The following is a 6,198-nucleotide window of genomic DNA, read 5'->3' on the forward strand; positions in this document are numbered from 1 at the left end:
TCGAGGATGATGCCTAGATGTTGTGGACTGATGTGATGTTGTTGCTTTTGCTTTATGGTGTTGAACTATGTCAGTAATGAGTGTTGAACAAAGTTAGTTTTGTAAATAACTAAGTTATTTACCTAGTGTGACCATCTACTATATTGATGGTCTTATTTTGTGAATATGTGTGGAACTAAGTTATGTAATTAAGTATAATGTATGTATTGGTGTGCTGATGCTTAGCTATGTCTTGCCTTTGGAATGATGGTGGTTGCATGTTACATCCATATGCATCATCTGGTGCAACTTGTCATCTGCATAATTGTGCCGAGAAAATTGCTGATGGCTTCGGAATGCTGGTGGTTGCATCTTTGAGCACTTTGCGTCGCCTTGGTTGCCCTCCTCTCCACATTAGCTATGTCTGCACTGTAATGTGCATAGGTGTACCAATTTTATGTTGTAATAGAAAATTACAGAATAAAAATATAAATGAGTTGAGTCAGTCGGGCCGCATTAGGATAACTTAATAATTCCGGTGGCCCAGTAATACCCAAATTGAAAAGCTAAAAAATAATGGCCTGACGGCCCATCCCGCACCTATATACAAGCTCAACGCTTTCTTATACCCTAATCGTGGGATTGCCTGATAAATTATTCCCATTTTTTTGCCGTCGCCGCCTCGTAACCCTGCGTACCATTGTGGAGCTGTCGTCGGTGAGAGGTATGATAAAACCCTATGCATATCCGTCCGGAAGTAGATCATCTATCTCCCCTCTCGTTGCTCATCTATCTCCCCTCTATTCTCCGTGCGGTTGTTTCGACAATTGATCAAATTGTCGACAACACATAGATCTCATACATTAGCCGCAGCAATTATTGCCCAAGACATGCGCCATGTTAGATCTGTTTTTCATCCGATGTCCCGGGCCTAATATGAATTCATTTTTGTCATCTATTTGTCGACAACACCTACATTAGCTACAATGAATCGCAATCGGTTTCTCATCTATTTGTCGACAACACCTACATCTGCTACAAGAATCGCAATCGATTCTCATCTATTTGTCGACAACACCTAGATCTGCTACAGTAACATGCAGTACTAAAAGATTGAATCTTGTACATTTTGAGGTCATACTATTGAAGTTGTCATGTAACATATGTCATAGATCATCATGAATGTTACATTAAATGCATTTTTTATAACTATGTTTGATCACTCGTAATGGTATGAAGGTGAACATGGACGCTCACGTACCTGAAGTTGTTGCTCCTGGGGATGCGCAGAAAAGAATTACTATGAGAGGTAAGAATGATCCTTCCAACAATAATGTTTCAGTACATATATTATTGTTCATTAATATCTAAAATTATGCATTCAGGTCCAGGAATTATGGGGAATGCAGATTTTGACTCCTTCGTGTGTTTGCCAATCTGGTGGAGATGGATGATGAACAACTTGCTAGATTGAAGCGTGTAGTTTGTAAGCACAACCCAAGTAGACCCCTCTATGTCTTCACCATAAAAAATTCAATCATCATCAAGGGCAAAGCCAAAATGGTAATCAATTTTTGAATAAATCATAAGCCATCATTACTGTCCAAGCGTATGTCAAATTTTTTTGCTAACAAATGATTGATCATTGACTCCTTTTGCAGTACTTCTCAAAGGCCTACACCATGGAGTACATTGTGAAGAATCTGAAATTACCATCCGAAATTCAAGTCTTTTCCAGGAATAGAAAAGTTGCTAAAGTTAGGATGGTCTTGAGCAAAGTAGGGAAAACTGCCATGATTACCTCAAATTGGATGGATGTTGTGAAGCAAAATAAGATGCAAGTTGGTGACATCTACATATTCTGGTTTCGTGGTAGCAAGGAGGGTGGTCTGAAGCTCCTAGTTGATCAACTATGAAATCACCACGTATTTTAAATGCTTACACATGACAACTGTGTCATGAAACATGGACATTAGTGTGTGCTACATATTATGTTTGATTAATTGTTAACGCATGTTTTATTGTCATGACATTAGTGTGTGCTGCATATTATGTTTCAATAATGATTAACGCATGTTTTATTGTCATGACATAGTGGTGTTTGCTATTAATCGATCACATAAGCACTGCATAAAAAGTGGCGTCATCATGCACCAAATCTAGGCCATATTGCGTAGCTTCAAGCTGTGCAGGGCCCGCGTAAAAAGGTAGCCCATTTCGGTGTGTTCCCACATAACGTGGTTTAATTTCGGCTGGGCAGTTGCCATTTTTTGTGCAGGGCAGTTCACACCGAGTCATCTTCCCTCCCCTTCTTTCTCCTCCTCATTTGCCATTTATTCCGCAGTGCATTTCCCACCGATTCATCTTCCCTCCCCTTCTTTCTCCTCCTTTCTCCACACTGCCCTCTTCGTCTACCTCTCGAAATGGATCAGGAAAGAGAGTTCAGCAATCACAGCACTGACATGGATCAGGAAAGGGAGGTTAGCAATCAGAGCACTGACATGGATCATGAAAGGGAGGTTACCAGTCACAAAACTGAAATCCGGAAGATTGTCGCACATCAAACTGAGATTGAGGTTGTCTACACCGACGACAACCATAAAGCAGCCGAGATTGTGGACATGTACGAGCAGTGGTTGAGCAAGGATGAATACAAGTTCATGGGCCTGGACTTCGAGTACTGCGACCCGGAGTACAAAGGTGACTATCGGATCGCCGTCGTCCAACTGGCGATGAAAGATCACGTATTGGTCTACCAATGGTCAAGGTATGTATATTTGATTTTTACAGTGGCTCTTGCAAACTTGAAATATGAAACCCGGTTTTACATAACCTCTATCATCTTGATTTGATGCTTCATGCTAGTTCATTTCTGTGATTTGATATTTTTGATGTGGTTACTTAGTTGTTATTTAGTTACTCATGTGCCTGTAGTTATGGTAAATCCCCCTCACAAACATAGTACTGGTACTCATTCATCTTTAAGGATAAAATGTGAACTTCTAAATCCATTTGAATGTACTGATATGAACCATGATATGTACTTCCATTCAAGTTCAGACAAAAAATGTTAAATGACACGTACGAATGAAATATTATCACATAATTTCATTGCATTTCACAACTCAATTTCAGCATTTTTTCCCAACAATATTTTACCAGTTAATCTTTTCCATTTTTATGGTGGAGCAGTAGCCAACCGTGGTGTCCCAAACTCATGGATTTCCTACGCAAGTGGTGTCCACTTTGCTAGCGTCGATATCGTAAATGACAGAATAGCAATGCAGACGAAGTTGGAATATTGAGATACCAATTGAGTACCACATCGATCCGCAGGACTTGTTCCAGCCTTGAACGCGACAGATCGGGATGGCTGACATGGCAGCCGCACTCATCGATATGAGCTACAAAGGAATGAAGAAAGAATTCCCGTCTGTCCAGCACAAGTTCTGGGAGAAGAATCCCCTCGATGAAATTAATCTGGAGTATGCAGCCAGAGATGGGTTTGTGGCGTACAAACTGTACCATATAATCCGTCAATGCAACTATGGACAGCGCCACCGGCTACCTCCGCAAGCAACACCAACTGCATTGCAACCCAGTTCAACGGGTGGCACAAAGGCTTCTTCATCGAGCAGCAGCAAAGGAAAAGAATTGGCTGGCACCAAGCGCCCAAGTGGGGATGAAGGGTGGACATACACTCGCATCACCGATGGGCATGAATATTGGAGTGCCGCGTCCCGGAGTTTTCCCATGTGTTATCAAACAAGCCCTCCTCGTTTTCGTGGGGGCCACTGGGACGAGTGGCCGGAGGAGAAGAAGCCGAAGATAGATTGGAGTGGTGCTGCCCCAAACACACCCTAGATAGATCTATGTTCTCGTGAAGTGTGTATGTTGATACTACGGTTTTGTAAATGGGTTGAACTACTTGACTAAATGCAAAGTGTGTGTGTGCACCTGAAAAAATCTTCAACGAAATTGATGTGTGTACGTGAAAAATTCTAGTGTGTGTGAGTGTGTAGCTGAAAAAAGGCTACTATGTTGGTGTATGATTCTTTACAAATGCAAAGCGTGTGTCTACACCTGAAAAAATCTTCAACGAAAATGATACCGACTTGGTACACTGTGTTTGTGTATGTAGCTTAAATGTTACTTTCAGTGTTTGTGTGCAACTGAAAAATCATCAAGAAATCATGATCAACAAATATGTACGTGTGTGTCTGTATGTGCACCTCAATAAAATAAGAAACAAGAATATATGATTAAGCAAACAAAATAATAGGATAGCCATATGTCTTGAACAAAACGAAAAAAGTATTCATGGTCACTTTACAACATAACATAGTTGATAGAAGGAAAAAGCTATTCATGGTCAGGAAACCTTCTTCGGGACTAAAACCTAACCACTCAAACTTTTATCTTCCATTTTCTATGTCTTCTTGTTGATCCTGGAAGCGACGGACCGAATTCTCTCTTTCACCATCTCTAACGTGTTCGAAGGTGATAACATCATTTCAGCGACAATTTGTCTTCGCCTTCCATTAATTTTGATCTAAACAATATTACGAAATATGGGTTAGATGTAACACATTTTTGTTAATCCAAGGGTGTACATACAGACGATTTTTAACAAACCCGTGAAATCTCCTGCAGTCATCCGGTCCCCATCCCAATGCTCCATGCATTCCATCACAAACAATCCACAAGAGTTCCTGTTGTAAATGCAAAATCTCGATAACGTTAATCCTCTCATGTATTGATCATAAACTTAAATTGGTGTAACATTAACTCACCCGTCATGTTGCTGTGGCATGTCGTACTCTAATATCGGCCACTTTGAAACGTCGGGATGATTTCCACTCGTGACTTCGTTGGCCACTTGCATGTCATCTGCAATTTGGCGCCGCTGTAGAGAGATAACAGTTATGCTAATTTGCGCAATTCAGTGTGTTAGAAGTAATGTGGACAATTTGTTTTTCACTTACAAGTGCCTCAACAGTCTCCAACGTAAACTCTAGAGGATAAAGCGAGTCGAGAACTTGGAATTCTTGCTTCGGTATGTGCATGACAACGGTCGTCCAAAGGTGTATTGCCAATGTTGAGTGGAAAATAAACCTGCAAAAAATTATAACATATGAAAAAAATGAGATGTCATTCGGCAAGTTTATTAGCAGAGTACTACAATATTTTATAACAATCATATATTACGTACCTTGTCACGGACGGTGTATTCCGTCAACACTCTACCAACCGCGCCAGATCTTACCATCGCGCTATCCATGTTCTTGCTGGATTCTTTGGGTTTGTCTCCGACAATTGCCCGGTCTACTAGATATTTTGATCTCCATGCTGGACACAAGAAGCGATCATCCCCAACACGGAGGTTCAAATGCCCAATGTAACCATCAATGACCTGCGAATAACATAATGACATTATATGTTAATAACATACATGTAAATATTAAATGTATGGAATAGATGTGTTCTACACACTTACATCATCGGACAACCATTTTTCGTCGAGAACAACACGTAGCCGCTCAGCGTTAACTTCATCGCCCTCGGCACTCCGGTAAACATTCTTTTTTTTGTGCTGGTCTGAGCGAGATGCAAGCTCGAGGAAGACTATAGCTGCGTCTACAAGTTCAGCCGTCAAATCGCATGATGCATCCGGTTTTGCATTTTTATCTGCTCCAGATTTATCATCGAAATTCAGAGCTGCATGCATATGAAAATGATTAGCAAATACAACATTTCTTATAGAGAATATTAAAAATAATGGGAAAAATAAACTACCTTTTGTGGATGAACCACGGACTTGACGCTTGGTGCGTCTCGTCTAGAGCATAGGGAGATTGAAATTTTTTGGGAATTGTTCGCTTCCTCTTCCCAGCCAACTCATCTTCCTTTGATTTAGATAAGAACTTGCTAATACTTACTGCGTCGAGATCAAATTCTGAATCTGATGTCACCGGATCAGCATTTTCAATGATGAACGGATTATCCGGTGTGCTACCAACATCGCCAAATGGCTTTCCTGCTGGAGTACCATTCAGTCCACCAGCCTTGTCAGGTGTGCGCATAGCATCATTTGCATTCTTTGCAGTACCATTCTTAGCAGGCTCCTTTAATTTTTTTCCAATTTATCAACTTCATCAGCCAGGTTCATGTCAATGATACGAATAGAATCTCCACCTCCTGCTGAATCGCTCTCTTCCT

Source organism: Lolium rigidum, chromosome 5 (assembly GCF_022539505.1).
Source record: "Lolium rigidum isolate FL_2022 chromosome 5, APGP_CSIRO_Lrig_0.1, whole genome shotgun sequence".
Lineage (NCBI taxonomy): Eukaryota > Viridiplantae > Streptophyta > Magnoliopsida > Poales > Poaceae > Lolium > Lolium rigidum.